The sequence below is a fragment of the Xyrauchen texanus genome, chromosome 21 (assembly GCF_025860055.1).
Source record: "Xyrauchen texanus isolate HMW12.3.18 chromosome 21, RBS_HiC_50CHRs, whole genome shotgun sequence".
NCBI classification, from domain to species: Eukaryota; Metazoa; Chordata; class Actinopteri; order Cypriniformes; family Catostomidae; genus Xyrauchen; species Xyrauchen texanus.
In genome coordinates, this window is record NC_068296.1 from 34,210,401 (window position 1) to 34,232,699 (window position 22,299).

Here is a 22,299-nt window from a genome sequence, read left to right on the forward strand (position 1 = left end):
TTGTGTGTTTTATTGTTGCAGGGAAGTGAGTGGACAATATATTTTAAGATTTTAAATATACAATTATTTGTTATTTTTGATGTATTATTTACTTACACCAGACGACCTCCCGCATAACATCATATCCTGGTCTGTTGCGTTGTCCAGAAAAAATTGCCGTGCTCAAAGCCTAGTATGATGGCCCCTTTAGAATCCTATAGACATAAAGTTTAGTATAGTTTGATGGTCATTTTATGATACATGCTGTGAATGAGCATGAAGACCTGAAAACTGTTTTTGCAGAGGACTTTATGTAGGGCCTACCTAGGATTAGGTAAATTGGGACACCACTTGGCGTAGCACCATTCTTTTGACATCAAAATGACAAGGAAAGTGACTGCACAAGTGAGTCAAGACATAACAGTAATGAAAATAAACTCAAAGTGAACTGTTGCAAAATGACTTAATCCCTCTTTTTAATCTCACTATAATAGTCGACTTTTGCTGCATTGCGACATAAATCATGAATAAGGGAATTGTATGTTTTAGATTTATATAAGTATGAATAATTGTATTTATTAAACATTTTTAGCCAAAGTTAAACTGCTCACTATTTTGACCTTTTATACATGTTTATAAATACATATTTATACATGTTGTTATAAATGACTTATAAATCATAAATAAGCCCCTTTATAGACCCTTAACAAACATGTTAGCATTATTATTATTATTATTATTATTATTATTATTATTTTAAATAGAGTAAATCGTTGATGACTGGGATCCATAAAGACATAAAGATTATAAAGTAAATCTCAATAGTACACATAGACTTCTCACACTATACATCTATATCAATCATATGGTCAACAATTATGTAGATACACAATTCGTGTTTTATAATTATGTTTTCGTTTACTTTCCCGTATACATAGAACTCCGACAAATTATGTACAGAAACATATATTTATTTTACATTTTGAGAGTTATTGGTTGGTAAATTCTTCAGTGGAGTTTAGTCTTCAGTGAGGCGGGAGTGCTGTCCGTTACGCGCCTTTATCAGGACGAGGTTGCGAAGCGCGAGCTGCTTCACACAGTTGCTCACTCCCAGTGCGAGAGTCGAGCACGCGCGTGCAAGAAGTGATACGCTCCACCAGCCTCTGCGCGAAGCATCCTCACTCTCTTTCTGTGTCTCCTGCACATCGCTTCAGTCGTAAGGGAGGGAGAAAGGCATCTGAAGTGGAATCGTAGAACCGTAGGTGAGGAGTGGACCACAGCCGGAGAGACACATTTAAAGGATGCGCTGCTGCGCGCGAAGGCGCATCCTGTAGATATACGAGGGGATTGAAGCGTCTGGCTTTCTCTTTCCATGTTTGGCTTTGTACGCAGACCTGTCAGTATTTGACACTCTGTGAGCAAGCGGCATCACTTTACGGACGGAACAAGAAGGAAGTGGGCTGTTTTCTTTTCTTGCAACATCCAAAGTAAGTCACTCTTTGCCTCTTCTTGCCTTGAATCAATGCAATTACAGCTGTGCTCGTAGTGTGTGTCCCATCCCAGGCAAGTTGCATAGTGCAGTTGCATAATGCACAGTGAAAATCACTGGAAACACTTATTTACGATCATATGCTGCTGATAAATGGATCCCCGTAGTGGCAAAAATGGCAGCTGGTACTGAAATGATCAGATGTGGTTGCATACCTGCATTCTGAACATGCAATCTTCAGATGTTCACCCATATGTTTGGATGGTACAACCACAAGGGTTCCCAGGGTCATGGAGATTATAAAGGTATTATAAAATTGTGAATTCCATAACAGTCAAAATGTCTTTAGTGAAGATGCCGTTATTATGCGCATGTCTAAAATATTAAATCAGCTCGAAATTGCTCTTGCTAATGCAAAATAATGTTAAATGCTTTGGTATCACCACTGAGAAACTTAAAAAGTCATGCAAATGCATTGAACAATGAGCCATAAAGTTTACAAATGAGTTTGCATGCAACAAGGTTTTATTTTAAGACTTTTTATAAATTTCTAAGTTATAAATCTGATTTTTACCATGTTTTAAAGTTATATTAAAATTTTTAAGGGACAAATATTTGTATGTTTGTTTCTTACCGCGACTGTTTTGTTTCAAACTCTGCTCTCAATGACTTGACAATTGTTAGTTAAAAGATGATTTTGACCTCATTTTAAATAATTTTGATCTTGATGTGCTGTGATTGGTTTGTACAGTAGTAGCCCAGTATCACCATAACAATGCAGGCAATTGTCTGACAGGGAATTCATCTTTAGGACACAGAGTGAGTTTACTTGCAAACAAGGTGAAGTAAAATCACATTCCTGTGATCGATTGCCCCTCGTGAAGAATGCCGTTATAACAAATCAGTGCAATAAAGCAAGAGCGTAATCCTTTGTAGTATCCAACAATTTCTCTGTTTTCCTTTGGCCTTGCTTTATCTTCGCTCTCTCCTCCGAGTTATCCATCTGACCCAAAATATGTCACGGAAATGTCCCATGAGTGAGTTTTGGAAAGTTTTCAGAATGAACTTTACTTTGCTGTAAGCTTTCGGCTTCTTGCTGGAACATGTTCCTGCTGCAGATGCTCTTTATCGCAGATCCTGTCTTGCTTTCAACAAAAAATACTTTTTGTCTGGGTAGAACTGTGTGATATTTGCTTTACTTTTTTAGTGTAAAACTGGGGTCTGAAAAAAGGTCTGAGATTTTACAACAAACTCGCCTAAATCTCATGAGGGCTACTTTTCTTAATTCCTGTATGGGTCAGATGGAACCAGGGTCAGAAATTGACTTTTTCATTTAGGGGCATTATTAGATTTCCAGGGGATTTTTTTTACTTTTACAAGGGCAAATGTTTTCTATTCCAATCTTATAAAATGACCCTGTCACCTTTTATGTTAGAACTTAAACAATTAATTCAATTTCAAAAATGGCACGTTTCAATAATTGCAAAATTGCATGATCTGTACATTGCATAATTGCAATTTATTGCATAGTTGTTACTGAAACAAAACTTTTTTTTCTAATTCACAAATTTCCATTTTGGCTATGAAATTAACATAGCCTAGAAAACTAATGCACCAACATAGAGGAGGAGGTGACAGCATTTGTCTTAAAGAAACGTAGGAATTCCTTAATGCCAACTGAATAAAACAATGCAAAAATAAACATTTAACAATATACATCAGAGATATGATTCATACACTTAAAGTGGTTAATGTAAAATTATAATTGTATCATTAATAATGTTTTATTTTATATAAAGCTATTTATCTAGATATTATTTTTGTTAATATTATTATTAACTAAATTGTAGCATTTGGTTACATTATATATTGTGCTCTCTCAAACCTGATTAACTTAATATATAAATAAAAACATATATTAAGCACTCTTGGCTTCTAGCAGGTGAGGAGGCTTTTTAAACAGAGAGATTCATAAGTGAGATAAACCGATGGGCGGGTAAGTAGGCTATAGCACAGGGAGTGACAGTGTTACTTACTAGGACAGTATATTTTGAACAAAAGGACCGAACGGTCACGTAATTTAGTGCTGATGGGGAACATGAGAAGTTTGTGCTCGTTTATGGCACGAGCATCAGCCACTGACTCTGCAACATCTGCACAACAGACACCATGAAATAAATAAAATTAGCGAAAATTCCAATGAAGATCGCGATGTATGTATTTAAAAGTAGATGTTATTAATTATACAACAATATTATACATGCCTGGGAAACTCAGCGAGTACTGATGCTGACTACCACCACTGGAGTAATGAGTTCGAATCCAGGGCGTGCTGAGTGATTCCAGCCAGGTCTCCTAAGCATCCGAATTGACCCTGTTGCTAGGGAGGGTAGAGTCACATGGCGTAACCTCCTCGTGGTCATGATTAGTGGTTCTCGCTCTCAGCGGGGTGTGTCATAAGTTGTGCGTGGATCGCTGAGAGTAGCATGTGCCTCCTCATGCTGGGAGTCTCCGCGGTGTCATGCACAGCGAACCTCGTGACAAGATGAGCAGATTGACGTCTCAGAAGGGGAGACAACTGAGACTTGTCCTCCACCACCCGGATTGAGGTGAGTAACCACGCCACCACGACAGCCGAGTAAGTAGTGGGAATTCCAAAATTAGGGAGGAAAGGGGATTAAAAAACAAAATACCAAGTGTGCGCAATACCCGCAATCCCATAACGAATTTCAGGCCCTATGTATATATATATTTTACTCTTTTGATCTTTTTTACTTTTGTTCACAACAAGAGACTTGCAACAAGAGCCCTACATAGAACAGAAAGTCCATTTTAACTGACTTCTTCAGTCAAATTCTACTTTATGTTATGCTCAGGTTAAAACACAATTATTTAACATGACTGAACCAACCTGACCACATTAGCTTACACCAACTACATAGGTCAGATCAAGTAGAAATAGCTCATAATGGTAATAACTGCACATTTTCAATTTTCACTGTATAATAAGATCACTTGTCTATGATTTTCAAATTTTCATAGCCATGCATTACCTTGGGACACATGTCCAGTAATTGCAATCTGTGCAACATCCTTTCATTAGAGGTTTTCCATTAAGAATTGATTATGATTAGTTTTATGACCTTTTATTTAGCTAATTTTTGTATTTCGTATTCGAAAAAGAATCTCCATAGGGAAATTACAGTGTAAACTTAAAACTCAGTCATCCCTGCACCTCATATTTACATAGTGAACAAAATATGTCAACCAAATGTATTGTATAGTGAGCAAAATAACATTAATACAGCTATTCATGGTTAGGTCGACACTTTACTACCCAATTACTTCTTGAAGTATATTACATGTTTTCGATGACAATGGCCTCCAGCAGTTATCCGATTTCAAAATATTAAGATCTGTAAAGATGTATCTCCCTCATGCATTCACTTGTCTTTTGTCTTGCATTTAAATTAGTGTGTAACACTTTAATGAGGTTGTTTGAGCTTTACGAGTAAATATGAATTTGGAGCACCCTGCTGTTTTGTGGATAGAAAGTTGATTAGATTCTCCTTTGTGCACACAGTAGGAATGTAAAAGCCTTCCTGTATTCATGGGGTACTTTGATTCTAGTGCAGTCAAAACCTCAACAGGAAAGCCAAATTCCAAAGTCTGCAGATCTGAGGAAAGAACATGAGCCTTTTTGCTTTTTCAAAATCTGTTAATGCATTAGGGATGTTATGTTGCATTATTAGTAGACATTAATATCTGTTACTTTGCAGCACTTTCAAATAAGCATCGCAGCGGTGTGTAATTAGGAATATTATTCACTGACACTGGTGAGCTTTTGTTTGTGTTTTTGTCCACTAAGTTTTATTAGGGGCTACAAATTAAATAGTTACAGATGCTAATCTTGACAAAAGAGTTTTGTCTACATTTAAATGCAGAATGGATCCCCTAGTTTATTGTTCTGTTTGCTGAATACAGGAGTCACTCCCAGTCTTACAATTCAATGGCATAATTACAACTTTAGCAGCATGTTTTGCATCTTGCAGCTGTAAACAAACAACATGAATAGCAAAAGTTTAACACATTTGATTTTAGCTATTTTGAGCAAAGTAATATTTGGGACAAGAGACGTACAGTATTATAATCTGGCACCTCCAGTAAACTGATGATAATAGACATGCAGTCATTTGTTTATTCTTGTTAAACTGCTGCTTTTAAACAGCATAATTCTCTCTCGTAATGTATGGCTTGTCTCTAGACTGCAATGCTACAGTTGAGAAAGACAGGCTTGTACAACCCAATCTCAACAGAATTCGTAACAATATTACGAGGAGGCGAAATCGTACCAACTCGTACAAGTTAATTAGTACAAAATCATACGAGTTATACACCCAGCAATGAGAGACGCTTCCCTCATATCCTTTTAGTTCCTGATGTGGCATTTGTTTTAACCTAGTCTCGTAGAATCAATGTTACTATAACTAAATTTGAGCAAACTCTTTTTTTACATGCCACATTCTGTTTCATTGCAGTTACCTGGTGAAATTAACACTAGAGGCGCTAAAACAGCTGTGCGTTTTATTCACTTTCACACAAATCATGACTACAATGGATGATTATGACATCATAAACACTTTTTTTTGCTCTATTACTCACACTTTTACTTTAGTGCATCATTTGAAAAACTATAGGCTACATTATGCTTGTATTACAGACCATTTACACACTTATTCCACTGTGATTAACTTGAGCGGTAGGTCACCTGATAGAGTGTTGGAGTTTGGACTTGGAAGGCCATGGCTCAAGCCCAGACAAGCATGCTAACTGACACTTGAGAAGAAAGTGTTATAGAAGTGCTTTAGAAAATGTCCTTTTCATTTTGCATTTGGACACCAACGGTTAGGTTTAAGTGTTGGTAAATGGTAAGGATGTGTGTTTTAAACTTAACCCTAATATTTATGTTAAAAGGCCTGATGTGCAATACGGAAGTAAGTGACAATTCAGGGTTCTGAACGCAGGTTTGTGAAGCGTACAGTATGAGATTGGTTGATGTAAAAGTCCTACATTTTTGTATGAATAAAGTCATATAAATTGGTAAAAATGTTCCACCTCAAAAATTCTCATGAAACTATATGTTGGACTTTTAACAAAATATATAAATGAGTGAAGAAAACATCTCAGCTGGCTCAGCTTATTTCAGGAGTTTGCAGTTAATGTAATCTTGTATTAAGGATAGTGAAAACGTGTGGCTCACTGTCCGGGGCAAAGGGCTCATGACTCAAGGCTTGACCCGAGCTTGAATATCCCCCCGGACTGGATTAGTATTGATGGAATAGATAGGAGGAGATGGGGAGGTGGTGGGATGCCGGAAACTCTCAGAGCTATGTAGAGGTAAGCAGCTGTTTATATACTCTTTCTCTGACTGTGTGATTGGTCGGATGAAATAAACTTGCTCCTCCCAAACCTTATTAAAAATTAATTGTCCAGGGGTGCGTTTCCTGCAAAACAACTTAACTCACTGCGAAACCATCATAGTACGATGCATCGTTGGAGAAATTAACTAGTCACAACTATTTCCCGAAACCATTGTAACTGTCACACATTGATTGTTCGCACCATGTTGGTTGAGCTGTCATTAATGACGTTACTCAGAGGATGGAGTAATAACTTCTGCAAAAGTATGAACAATATAATAGCTCATTTACACTTACACCAGAAAGCTGTTTAAAGTGAGAAAGTAACAGAAGACACAAAAGCTGCACACACTTTTCAATGCGGCAGATGCGTTGTGCTGCAATAGTGGGGTTTCCATCTATATTAGACTCCTGTGTTCCCCTGATGCACTTGCACATACGCACATGCACCCTCTTCAAAAACATATTGTAACGAATGAGGCAGCGAAGGCAGACGAGGAGAGCGGATCTATATGCAGCTTAACTTTATTTAAACAAACAAACAAATAAACACAAAGGAAAAACCCACAATGGGAAAACAAGAAACTTAAACACGATGAAACAAAACTGAGAACTCGGGCAGGGAACACATACCAGGCTTAACAACATTCAACGATTGACAAAGGGGAGTGAAAACAACCGGGTTAAAATACATGGACATGGGAAAACGGGAGCCAATGAACAAACAGAACTCAAACAAGATGACAAGGTGATAAACAGAAACCAATGGGAAACTAACGAGAGCAGGTGAAAACAATGAACAGCGAACACGAGGGCTAACAAGACGACTATGGAGCTACAAGGGTGACAAAAGTGAAAACTAAGGAACTACAAAAGTGACAAAAATGACAAACAAAGGGCAACAGTGAGACAAGACAAGGTATACATAACAGAGCCCCCCTCAAAGGATCGGATTCCAGACGATCCTAAATAATAAAAAGAAACAAATAAAAGAAGGCACCAGGAGCAGACGGGCAGACCGGGGGGGCACGAGAGCAAGAAGGCAGTCCAAGGGGGCACAGAGGGCAGGCAGGAAGTCCAAGGGGGCACAGAGGGCAGACCAGCAGTCCAAGGGGGTACAGAGGGGACTGGGTCAGGGGGCTTGGGAGGTGGCCACAGGACAGGGACCGGTTCAGGGGGCCTGGGAGCTGGCCACAGGGCAAGGATAGGTTCAGGAGGCCTGGGAGCTGGCTCTTGGACGGTCATGGCTACTGGCACTGGCTCTTGGACGGTCATGGCTACTGGCACTGGGACGGTCGAGACCACCGGCGCTGGCTCAGGGACGGTCGAGGCCACAGGTGCTGGCTCTGGGACGGTAGAGGCTACAGGCGCTGGCTCGCTGACTGTGGAAGGCGTGGGCACAGGCCCGCCGACCGCGGAAGGCACGGGCACAGACTCGCCGACCGCGGAAGGCGTGGGCACAGGCTCCTTGCAGTAAGCCGCTAGATCCATGTGTGATGGTCAATCGTTCTGTAACGAATGAGGCAGCGAAGGCAGACGAGGAGAGCGGATCTATATGCAGCTTAACTTTATTTAAACAAACAAACAAACACAAAGGAAAAACCCACAATGGGAAAACAAGAAACTTAAACACGATGAAACAAAACTGAGAACTCGGGCAGGGAACACATACCAGGCTTAACAACATTCAACGATTGACAAAGGGGAGTGAAAACAACCGGGTTAAAATACATGGACATGGGAAAACGGGAGCCAATGAACAAACAGAACTCAAACAAGATGACAAGGTGATAAACAGAAACCAATGGGAAACTAACGAGAGCAGGTGAAAACAATGAACAGCGAACACGAGGGCTAACAAGAAGACTATGGAGCTACAAGGGTGACAAAAGTGAAAACTAAGGAACTACAAAAGTGACAAAAATGACAAACAAAGGGCAACAGTGAGACAAGACAAGGTATACATAACACATATTAATGGCATTTCTGTGTTAATGTTAACAAATAAAAGACATGTTCTCCAATAGAAACCGTGTGTGATAAAGTGCTTTAGCCTTAAATCCCTTAAAAGGCTGCACTCTCATTTATGTGATATTTCAGAATGCTGCTTTCTTCGAAACCCCGGAATAAATCTTTTCTTCAATGCATGTAAATGTGGTCAAAGTCTTGATAGAATAACAGATACAGTACATATGGAATAAAGTATATAGAAGCCTCAAAATATATAGAAGTCAAATGATGTCCACACAGCAAACTAACAATGAACTATGCTTCTAACCCCAGATGGAGAGCTGTAGTTCCAAATACACAACTTTGTGATGCTGTTTGTGGATGTTCTTTGGAACTACGGTTCTGGGAAACACCAAATCAATGAACTATGTTGGAACTTACGACCATAGTTGTCTAATGATGCTTTTGGGAAACGCACCCCAGTTCTGTACACACTAAGCAAATTTAATCTAAATGCTATTGTCACTACCTGACTTTTTGTTGAATGCGGTCATCACTGGCGTAAATAGCCGTTTGCTTATCTTTAAGTTTAGTTTAAAGGAATGTTCTGGCATAATGTTAATTGATAAAAAAAACTATTTAGACTCGTATCTCGTTTATAATAAAATAAATAAAAAAATCAGTTATGGTAGGCCACATAATGAAAGTGAATGCAGCCATTTAAAATACACACCTTTGGAAAAGGATAGACACGTAAACATTATGTAAGTGAGTATATGTAAGTATAGCCAAGATGTAAACGTTAGTATAATAAAATCACTTACCTATGTTATCTGTGTAAAGTTATATCCAGTATAACAACAATTTTCATTACAGTAATACAAAATGTATTGCCCCTTTATTTAAATTAGCATAAATTAAAGGCATTGCCATTACTGTAAATAAATAATATCTGTATATAGAACAGGATTAAGCACTCAGAAGAGGAGTGAACTGTATTTACTGTAGCTGCAGTGTGTATGTGGCCATATGGAGTCTCACCAGTGTTTGTCTCTGAAAGGCAGAAATACACCTAATGGATGAACCAGGGTCAACCGCTTTCACTTTAGAGATCTTTTATGTTATGAGAATAAACAGAAAAGCAATCGGACCAACACAAACATGGAATAATATGCCATAGTGTTGCAAATACTCTGGTGTGACCGCGTGCGGTGTTCCTTGCAGCCCCTGTGCATGACCCGTTTGAGTAGTTACTAAGCAACACCTCTGACACTCTTCAACTGGGTCAGACCTTCATTCAGGAGACTTAGCACCAAAGACACATACTTGCTCACATGACCCATTCATATGGAGTCTTCAAAGAGGGTTTTTGGGAAGTTTATGCCTTTTTCCCAGGGTTGTAATGCCAATTCTTAAAGGGGCATTCAGTAGTTCTCTAGCTAGCGTTGGCATTGCTCTTCTTCATTTACTTTAAGTACTGATACGATGGTGGTGTTAGACTCTGTACTGCCATCTATTGACATGGATCAGCATGATCGTCTCTGCTGACACCGCCAGCTTTGGAATATCATTTGCATCTGGAAAATGTCAGAGTTTGAGGTAATTTCTAAAGTTATGTATTACTACTATAATATAATTGCTTTGTCAACAACAAATGTCAGAATTCAAGTGAACATACTTCCACAGTTAACGACAGATTATTATTATCCCTCATATCTAAAATCTTTTGAAACTGTCTATGTTTCACATTATTTCTTACAACAGTTATTACCCTTATTAGTGAACTGCTTAGAGTAAAATAACCCTCAATTATCTAGCGATACAGAATGTTATGGTAAAGGAAACATTAGAATTGTTTTTGATGATCAAATTTAGCATGTCCATGAATAAATGGTCTGCACTTATATAGTGCCTTTTTAACTTTAGAGGTTACCAAAGCGCTTTACACTGTGTCACATTCACCCATTCATACTCACACTCATACACCAATGATGGCAGAGCTGCCATGCAAGGTGCAAGCCTGCCATTGGGAGCAACTTGGGTTCAGTGTCTTGCCCAAGGACACTTCAGCATGTGGAGTCGTGTGGGTCGGGAATCAAACCGCCGACCCACTCTACCACCTGAGCCACAGCTGCCCCTGAATACTGTATATGAAGAACTTGTATTGTTTCCAAGCAAACCAATGTCATGGTTTACTCAAAATCCACAACAATCGCTGTGCAAAGCTACTAAACCAATGAAGACTTATGCCATTTCATAGAGTTGGAGGTAGATGGGCCCCCCTTGCTATAGCTGTGATAAAGAAAATATAATTACATGTTGCTCTCTGGTTGCATTTGTAAACACCGCTGAAAACTGTCCCATAACTAACATGCATTGACTACACACGTAATTTAAATAAAGTTTGATGGAAACCTGCATGAGTTTTCTGTAAATTCCACTGATACTATTTTAGAGAGTGGTCTAAACAATTAATAATTTCTTACCTGTCCAACAAAAAAAGAAGCAACATCGGCATCATCACTCAGGTTTTTCTCCATCATCAAATCTTTCCACCTTGTGTATGCCGTACCGATGTTTACTGTAATTCTTTGCCTTTGCCGGTCTTTCTGTCTTCATGCTTCTGACCTTTTTCGCTTCTTCAGTAGTACAGCTACTGAATCTCCTGTTGTCTCTGTTTCTAAAGCCTGATAATAAGTATGTTCCATTGTATTCTTTTTACTCTTCATATCACCAAACTACACTGCACTAAGCATAGCCAAGTGTATCTACATAAGCGGCAGCTTATTTTCTTTTTCGATGTTTAGTGAAAAATAGCGGATCATGTCATTTTAACATGGCGAAACACATTGAAGGGGTGACCCGCACCATGTATAATAAAAACACTTTTTATAGTAAACTATTATGAGTACAGTCTTCATCTCATGTGTAAAACATTCAGATAATTTAGCCTTAATTAACTTAAATTAGCCCCAAATTAATGAATACACCTTTAAGAGTAAATAGAAGTAAATCTTTTGTGAGGACAAAGCTAACATGCAGTGAAACATATTGAAGATGCCACAATGAGACAGACCCTGTTATGAGCGTGGAAAAAACAAATCAAAGGGCAATGCATTACCTCTTTGTAGAAGGCTGTATTATTATTATTAATGAATAATAATAATAATAATTTAATTAAAATCAGTATGAATTAAATTAAGTATATCAAATACTATGATGCATACTTACAATTGTACTTTATAATTTAATTATTATAATATAGCTTTTTTTGCTTTATAGTAATGGAGATTTTTGTGTTCCAAACTGGCAAGGAAATTATGTCACAGTGTTAAATTATTAATTGTCATCAAATTAGGCATATATCTGGTCTGTGTGTGAACTGAGTGTTTGCACCTTTGATGAACCACTATTTATTGAATGTTATAATTCAAAAGAAAAAAAAGAAAAAATTCCCAACATGTCAGGCGTTTCAAGGCCGATGCAGGTTATGAATGTTATAATGCGCTCTAGTATTAAAACCCACTTCCATCGTGCATTTATGCATTTCAGCCTAACACATAAAGCAATCATTGCAGTTTGGTTACAAACAGGCACAGATTATTGCATATATTGCATATTAATAAACTGAAGACCAGTAAAGTCGGTCAGACGAAAGACTGTACTCATTTATAAACAGGATGAATAAAATCACAAGTTTTATCTGTGAAAAAAACAGTTAATAGATTCAGTGGAGTACTTCTGCCATCATTACCATGTGTTTTTGCAGAATAAAAAAGATTTTCCCTTTGGCATATAGTGTAAAACAGAATATATTTTACAAGTTTTTCTCTCCCCCAATCTGTCTCTCTCTGTTTGACACACAAGCACACTCACACATGGAACACAGTCGAAGCATACTATTGTAATTGATTGTGCTAAGGCAATATATGCTTTTTGCGCTTTTAAACGTGAGGTCAGACGTGTCCATCTCCACAAGGCTTCAGAGCTCTACAAAACACCATGCACTTTGATGTAAATTACTCTAAAATGCGATGTAAGTAATATAATCCTGCATCCTTATGATGGTTTTTAGAGTGGTTATATGCCAAGATACTATGAGAAAATATCTTTATTGACTCACCTTTATTGTAGCACCTTTTTTTTTGCAAATCCTAATTGGTTTAGGTTGAGTGGTAGGTTATACTCTCTGCTATATTTAAAACAAAGTTATTTTGAAAGTATCCCTGCAGACAAAGCTAATTAAAGCACTTAATTAATTGTAAAGTGCTCACTGTGTATGCCTTAAAATTCACGCTGATATCAAAGCATAATATACATTTTAATTTTCATCACAGTTTGACGTGGTTTGGTGTTTCTTAGCACCTCGCACCTTTTTTTTAATGCTTTAAATTATATAGACATCAGAGTGATGGAGAAGCATGGAGTACTACATAAATACAAACCACTGTGTGTCCCAAACATGTCAAGATGAGGAAGAATTTGTTATTGAGGATTGTAATGCGAAGCAGAGTTTAGTTGTGTACGCAACTTGCTATTAATATAGAAATCTACTAATGCGTTGTCACAGGTTAGGGCTGGGTGATATGGCTACGAAAATTATATCTATTTTTATTTCATACCAATATCTGTATCTAAAAAAAACTATATTCTAAAACATGTTGTTTCCTTTATTTAAATTTACTCATATGGTGATATAAGATTTTGATCATATCACTGACCGCTAACGAGGGTATTGATATGAGCCAGCAGTCCAGGCATCAGGACTAATTGTAATTGACAAATGCATTGCGAGCCTTGGGGACACTGTGTCAATATTCAGAGGGGGAACCAGCAGCGTCTTCCTCAGATAAGATAATAAGCCCTGGAGGGTTAGAAGTGCGACTAATAAAATGAAAGTGGAAAAGAATATCTGCAGGATTTCTCACAGCTGAACCCTTAAGTAAAGATCTTAAAATTAATGTTCCAGGCAGTTGCTTCTATGCTGTTTACGGTCCCCACTTCAGATGTATACGCTGACTGTCGACTCAGAAAAAGATTTAAGATATTCTTATGAAGCATTCATTTAGCTCAGTGTTTTCTAATGTTTTATGTCATATGCACCCCCACAGCCTTATCAGCAAGTCTCAAGTACTCCTTCATCAACACCTAACCAGAAATGTGTTCCTTTTATCTCATAATATAATGGATATAATTTACTCTAGCATTATAATTAATATTATAGATGTCACTTCTACTTTTATACTGAGGGTATAAAACAAGCTCACCAAAGAGTGCATATATATTTTGCTATGAGCATCATCCACACTTAAGTCTGACACTTCTAGCTACACAAGCTTATTTTCGTATTTGCGTTACAAAATGTGTCCGAATATAATGTGTTCATAACACAAAATGTGTCTGAATATAATGTGCTCATAACACATAGCAAGTACGCATCGCATTCTCAATGTTGCCACAAGGGGTGCTATTGTGGACATTAATGTGAAAAGTTCCACGGTGACCTTTCTCTTTCAAGTCAATTACTGTCATGTCAGAGTAACAGTATAAAGAGAATATTTCTGAGCAAGTATGTTCAAGCCAATATATTTACTTAAATAATAACACATCCTGATTAATAACACAGACTTTTGGATGTAACTCTTTCACCCCCTTGAGGACTGAGGTTCGTTAACACCACAGTAATGCAAGAACCCACGTGAGCATGTTCAACCGGAACTCACGTTGGCAATGCGTTGGATGGTCACGATGAATGGATGGGTAGATAGATAGATAGATAGATAGATAGATAGATAGATAGATAGATAGATAGATAGATAGTCATATAGCACATATAATAATGATACAACTTGTCAGTGCTTGATAATTCAATTCAACATCAACAATTTAAGTGCTTGTGTATGTAAAAGTGCAGTGTGTCTACCTTAGCTGTCTGAATGTTACCTGCAATGACCAATTTACATCTGTTAGAACACACAAACATTTTCAGCATTGGAAAATAAACATTTTCAGTAACAGTCAAACACCTCATTTGGATCGGCATCTTTTCAATTGCAACTGAAAACACATTTTCATTTGGACATTTCTAACTTGCACTGGCTGGCAAGATGATGGTGAGCGGCAAGTGTGTAAAGTCATTGTAAGCATATACATTGTAATAGGGCTGGGCGATATGGAGCAAAAAATATATCGAGATATATTTTGCTATATCTCGATATACGATATATATCTCGATGTCTTTACAGGAAAAATACCCCCAAAAAAAAAAAACTACGGCAAAAACAAATATGCCAAATACCACAGTCCTTTTTTATTAAAGTGCAAAGAGGTAGGCACTTCACGTAAGAACAAAGTGCTTCTTATTATTTAACTGTAAAATAAAGGAAGAAATACATATAGCCTTTTCATTCAAAAATGAAACAACTCAACTCAAGGTAGGCTGTGCATATATAAGAATAAAGTGCTTCTGCGATATTTAAGAAAAAAAAATCCCTGATTACATAAATAATAATAATTTAACTGTAAATTAAAACAAATAATACATATTGCCTTTTCATTCAAAAATAAAACAACTCAAGCTCATCTTTGCATTAACTCTGTTGTAGCCATCAACAAATAGCCAAAAAACAAGTTTGCTATAAGCTTTGATTGGCACCAACTTTCGGCATTCACGGCACTAGACATCTGTCTGCTGTTCATCCGACGCCTTAAAACCGAAGTATCTCCATAAAATGGAGCCAGTTGTCCTTTTTATTTTAGACGAGTTCTGCCTCCGGGCTGGTTGCGGGCGACGCCATGTTGAATGAGACAACACGCGAAGGAATGCCCGGGCGGCGCCGCAAAAGCAAGGAGGCGGGGGCGAGCGGAGGCGGGAGCGAGCACAGCACAGAGAAAGCAAGTGAGCAAAGTGGCGAAATCAGAATTGAATATAAACAATATATCGATATATACGATATGTCAAAATTCATATCGTGTTTAAAAAATATCTCGATATATTTTAAATATCGAGATATCGCCCACCCCTACATTGTAAGCATATTTGCTGAAAGACTAGAATGCAAATACAGTCAAATCAACATGCAATGTGTAACGCTTGTGTGGAAGGAGGAGAAGGCAGATGGGAGGTGTGGATCCAATCGCGGCTTTATTAATGAACAAATAATAACTGTACAAACACGGGAAAAATAAAAGGTCCACAACGGGAAAAGGAAACTAAAACACGGGGAGACCTCGAGCGAACAAGATACAGGAGCAGCGAACATGAACAAACATCAACATTCAAACAACGATCGGCAAGGACTGAACAAAGAACCAGGGTTTAAATACAAGAGGAACAAACAAGGGAATGAGGAACACCTGGGGGAAGCAATCAGGGGAACACCAATCATAAAAAGAAACTACAGAGGACTACAAAGACCAAACAGGAAACAGGAACTAAACTAAACTTCAAAATGACAGCACAAAACAAAAGACAACAGTGAACATGACAGAATAAAAGAAATGTCTCGGGTTACATGTGTAACCCTTGTTCCCTGAAAAAAGCGGAACGAGATGTTGCGCTGCTAAGCGCTTCGGGGGAACAGCTCTAGCTGTGAGCCGAGCTGAATAATGTGTGGAACATGTCAATGAACATTGACCGGAATTTATAGCCTCGGCTGATGTAATCATTAGATGCACCTGAGGCCAGGCTATAAATGGATACGTCACCAGGTGTCGTCAGATACTTCTTTTTGAAGAGCAGTCCTGGGACGTCCCAGTGCGGCAAAGCAGCGCAACATCTCGTTCCGCTTTTTTCAGGGAACAAGGGTTACACATGTAACCTGAGACGTTCCCTTTACAAAAAGCTTCACTACGATGTTGCGCTGCTAAGCGCTACGGGGAACGCAATACCCACGCCGCCGCACTTGGGGCTGTCCGGACCCATACGGTTGTGCAGTGTACTCACAAAAACGCGAGAGGTCTTAGACATGAGCTTCAGATGTCGACTCAAGGGCATAAGAGCATAAACATCTAACCCATAAAGTTCGATGAATGTGTGCGAAGAGAACCCTATCGCACCACAAACTTTTCATAAAAACTGATGAATGTGAGCGGAGAGGACCAGCCTGCCACATCACAAACTTGTTCAGGCATGAGCTGAGATGTCGACTCAAGGGCATAAGAGCCCGGAGTAGCAAAGCATCTAACCCATAAAGTTCGATGAATGTGTGCAAAGAGAACCCTATCGCACCACAAACTTGTCATAAAAACTGATGAATGTGAGCGGAGAGGACCAGCCTGCCGCATCACAAACTTGTTCAGGCATGAGCTGAGATGTCGACTCAAGGGCATAAGAGCCTGGAGTAGCAAAGCATCTAACTCATAAAGTTCGATGAATGTGTGCGAAGAGAACCCTATCGCACCACAAACTTGTCATAAAAACTGATGAATGTGAGCGGAGAGGACCAGCCTGCCGCATCACAAACTTGTTCAGGTATGAGCTGAGATGTCGACTCAAGGGCATAAGAGCCCGGAGTGCAGAACATCCAAACTAAAAGGTCCAATGAATGTGTGCGGAGAGGACAACCTGCCGCATCACAAACTTGTTTAGGCATGGGCTGAGATGTCGACTCAAGGACATAAGAATCTGGAGTAGCAAAGCATCTAGCCCATAAAGTTCGATGAATGTGTGCGAAGAGAACCCTATCGCAACACAAACTTGTCATAAAAACTGATGAATGTGAGCGGAGAGGACAAGCCTGCCGCATCACAAACTTGTTCAGGCATGAGCTGAGATGTCGACTCAAGGGCATAAGAGCCCGGAGTAGCAAAGCATCTAACCCATAAATTTCGATGAATGTGTGCGAAGAGAACCCTATCGCACCACAAACTTGTCATAAAAACTGATGAATGTGAGCGGAGAGGACCAGCCTGCTGCATCACAAACTTGTCCAGACATGAGCTTGAGATGTCGACTCAAGGGCATAAGAGCCCGGAGTGGCAAAACATCCAAACTATAAAAATCTATTGAATGTGTGCGGAGAGGACAACCTGCCGCATCACAAACTTGCTGCAGAGGGAGACCTCTAGCCAAGGTTTTAGAGGAGGAGAGCCCTCTGGTAGAGTGCGCCCTGAAACCTACTGGCGAAGCTTGACCACGCGCCTCGTAGGCCCGGGCAATAATGAGGATGCCTCTTTGAGGGCACCCCGCCCACCAAGCCGTGGCAAACCGCAGTGGCCACATAGAACCTGGCAGTGGCGAGGCAAGTTCCCACTGACAGTTCTTTCTACAGAAAATCCAGAACTGAAGCAAAATGGCAGTTAGCTGGTTCTGTAATAAGAAATTTAGTAGAAGGAAACGCATGCAGGCGCATTTGCGTTACTACGTTCAGCCCCTCCCGAGGGGGAGGGGGGGGGACTGGGCGACTTGGGGAGAAGTAGAGGAGACATTGCGCTATCAACAGAGGCGAAGAGGTCCTCTTCTGCCCTGTAAAATCTACCCAGATAGTTCCAAGTGGAGGGAGCCCTAGCACTAGAAATGGTCTCGATAACCCCAAGAGATTCGGGCCAAGGATGAGAAGGTCCTCCCTGTTCGGAATCGCCCAAGGCGAGCCGTCTAGGAGAGGAATTAGCTCCGAGAAACATATCCTGTTCGGCCAGCGCAGCGCCATTAATACGAGGCAAGACCCTTGCTGGTGAACATCGCCAAGACTCCCGGGAGCAGAGAAACTGGGGAAAGAAATGCATACAGACGCATTCTGGGTCATGTATGTGTCTTAACGTCCAGACCCAAGGGGGCTGGGTGATTTCAGGGAGAAGTAGAGGAGACATTGCGCTATCCATAGAGGCGAAGAGGTCCTCTTCTGCCCTAAGATCTCACCCAAACTTGTTCCAAGTGGAAAAAGCCTGGCATTTAAAAAGGTCTCGATAACCTCAGGCGAAAGCCCTGTGTCCCTCAGTTGGTACCCTTAGGGGCCAAACATGAAAGATTCCACAATTCGGGGCAGGGATGAAATATTGCCCTGTGCCTGAGATAGAAGATCCTTCCTGTTCAGAATCGCCCAAGGCGTATCCTCGAGGGAAGAGATTAGCTCCGAGAACCAAGCCCTGTTCGGCCAGCGCGGTGCTATCAGTAAGAGGCAAAAACCCTTGCTGGCGAACTCCGGGCAACTACTACCTTAGGGTGGAGTTCTTAACTCCCCCGTTGGTATTTCCTGTCTGGACCGTAAATCTGCTCCCGTATACGGGCATCCAGGGATATAACTGACCTGAGTGACAGGAGCTTACCCTGGGCCCTAAGGAGAATCCGACGTGTCATAAATACAGCTGACAAGAACGTGGGTCTCCTTGAAGATTTATGTAAGAGGCTACCGCTGTATTGTCCACCCGCACCAAGACATGGCAGCCTCAGGAGGTGGTATTTCAGGGCCAGAAATACAGCCATCAACCCGAGACAGTGACTGTGACAACCGAGCTGAAGACCCTCCTATCCCCTTAAGCTGGACGACCACTTAAGGCCGCTACCCCGCCCGTCAGGGAGGCGTCTGTCGTTAGCAGTCTGCGACAACAAGACGCACCTAGAGTGGGACCCAAGGCAGAAAACCGGGGTCTGAACCACATAGAAAGGGAACGAAGCCTGAGGCGCTTAACCCTATTTAGCCCAGGGGTTTTGGCCCTTGGAAGAAATCCCCTGGCTTTTGGCCACAATAAAAATGGTCTCATGAGCAGAAGGTCCAGAGGGATCACCGTGGACGCGTTCGCCCTGAGACCTGGAAATCGTTGATACTGATAACAGTGCAACCTTGACCTAGCCTGACTTTGCTCAGGGTGATCTGAATGGACTCTATCCTAGCGGGAGACAGTTGTGCCCGCATTGTGATTGAACTCCATACGATGCCCCGATAGACAGTGTTCTGAGTGGGAACGCTTTTCTTGGCATTGAGCCTCAACCCCAGAGAAACAGATGAGCTAAGACGATGTCCCTGTGCTGAACTGACAGTTCCTGGAACTGCGCTAGGATCAGCCAGTCGTCTACGTAATTCAGAATGCAGATGCCCCGGAGTCGCAAGGAGCCAGCACTACATCATGCATTGTGAATGTGCGGGTAAAAAGGGCTAGGCTGAGTGAAAGAACCAGACCCTGGAAGACTTCGCCCCCGGAAGTGAACCTCAGGAACTTTCCATGTTGTGGCAGAACTTCTTAATGAAGTATAGAAGTGCGTCATAAGATCGATGGTGACCAGCCAAACGAGTTGTAGGGCTTGAGACACGACCGTCTTGACAGGCATCATCTTGGACTTGAACACCCACGGGTAGTTCAAGCTTTAAGATCTAAGCCAGACGCCACCCCTCACCCTCCATGGGAAACGGGAAGTATTTCGTGTAATAACCTAACTCTCTCTCTCTGGAAGGGGAACACATACCATGGCCCCTTTAACCAGGAGATTGAGTTTTTTTTTTTTTTACAAAAGAAAAGAAATCCGGTTTACGGTAGTGAGAACACGCCGTTGAAACACGGAAAAGCGGCGAGAGAATTAAATCCTGACGCCCTTATAAGACCCACAGAAAAGAATATATCCGGCAGAAGTTTCCACGCTGCCAGGATCTCTGAGATGGGTATTATATTTTAACACTTCCTGTTGAGGGGTTGTCGGGTGTTTCGCGTCCTGAATAAAATGCAGGAACAGCGAAAACACCCAATTTTGACGGAAGCCTCTGCAACCCGAAACACCAAGGGGTGGCGGGAATGGAGGGGCTTCGAGGGGGTACCGGAGGGGTGAAGTGAAGCACGCGCCCGTCCCGAGGGAGCTACCCCTAATCTAGGCGCAAGACTGTCAGGGTTTTCGCTACTAGAATTTATAGTCCTGAGGTCTTGCTTCGGGGCTGGCGAGGGCGGCGAGACTGTCCCCAATCCCTGGGAGGAGGAGCACGACTCGCCACGCTTTGCTTTTGAGCCTCCCTTCAGTCAGGACCGAGGTGGGTCTGAGGCTTGCTCGTCAAGCGCAGAACCCACACTCAGGTCGTCCAGGAGGTCAGCCTGGTACGCCTGAAAAACAGCATAGTGTGCAGAGCAGCACCAGCCTGACCTGCTGCTTGATAAGCCCTTCCCACTAAAGTGGAGGTTGTCCTACAAGGCTTTGAGGGGAGAGAGGGATTCTTAAGTGACGATGCCGAGCCCGGCAAGAGATAGCCCGCAAGCGTCTCTTCGACCGGCGGCATCACTGAATACCCCCATGCCTCAGCACCCACGATAGTCGAATATAATGACGTCGAGGGTATGTGAACACGGGAAGAAAATATATATATATTTTTATATATATTTTTTTTTATTTATTTTTTTTTTATTTTTATTTTTTTAGGGGTTCTCCATGAGCGAAAAAGCTCTTCATGGAGGTTATCAAAGAAAGGGAAGGGACCCATGAGGCGTTCCCTTTCTTAGACTGGAAGATAAAATCTATCCCCTAATTTGGAGCGTTTGGGGGTCTCTTTTTCGCGTGGCTAGTCCAATCTGGCAACCGCACGAGTAACAACATGGAGCAATTCCTCCGTAGATTTTTTATCGCGGACGGAAAGCTCGGAGGCGGGAAGAGAATCGCGATCCACCTCATGATCCGAAGAAGCGTCGGAACGTGCTTCGAGATCATGTGAAGGACCAGCTGGGTTTGGGGAGAGAGTGAGAGAAAGGGGTCAACCCGTCTCTTGCTCCTCAGCCAAATCCATGCACGAGCCCCACGAACGATCTTTTCGTGAGTGCTGACTCCCGGAAGCAAGCGAGGCGAGCACGACGCACTCTGCCTGTTAAAGCAAATCGCAGTGCTCGCACCCGCCCTGCTGCAACGCGAGAGCAGCGTGCTCTTACCCCCAAACAAACAGCAAAAACTGATGTGTGCCGTCTTCAGCTATAGAGCGAGAAGAGGGGAACACGCACCGTTTGCGGCTTTCAGTCATTCTCTCTTTTTTTTTTTTTTTAGAAATATATATATATATATATATATATATATATAATATTTTCTAAACAGAAGAGAAAAATAGAACAACGTTCACTGCACACTGCCTAACTGATTCTATCTCCTAACAGAGGAAAGAAAGTTTTGACAGGGTGTGTGAAACACACAGAAACAGAATCGCTCTGAAAAAAGAGTTTCTGATGACACCGGTGACGTATCCATTTATAGCCTGGCCTCAGGTGCATCTAATGATTACATCAGCCGAGGCTATAAATTCCGGTCAATGTTCATTGACGTGTTCCACACATTATTCAGCTCGGCTCACAGCTAGAGCTGTTCCCCCGTAGCGCTTAGCAGCGCAACATCGTAGTGAAGCTTTTTGTAAAGGGAACTACAATAACCAAAACAGGAACTAAACTAAACTTCAACATAAAAACACAAAACAAAAGACAACAGTGAACATGACCGAATAAAAGAAACTACAAAGGACTACAAAAACCAAAACAGGAACTAAACTAAACTTCAAAATAACAGTA

At 40.9% G+C, this 22,299-nt stretch overlaps 1 protein-coding gene across 2 annotated transcripts in view; it reads left to right on the forward strand.

Annotated features, from left to right (window-relative positions):
- The first annotated feature begins 1,266 nt into the window (after positions 1-1,266).
- Positions 1,267-22,299, forward strand: part of LOC127661925 (contactin-5-like) — a 360,754-nt gene continuing 339,721 nt past the window's right edge. For both annotated transcript variants that reach the window (XM_052152886.1, XM_052152887.1), the window contains exon 1: positions 1,267-1,466. The gene's annotated coding sequence lies outside the window, so the exon portion shown is untranslated. The remainder of the gene's footprint in view (positions 1,467-22,299) is intronic.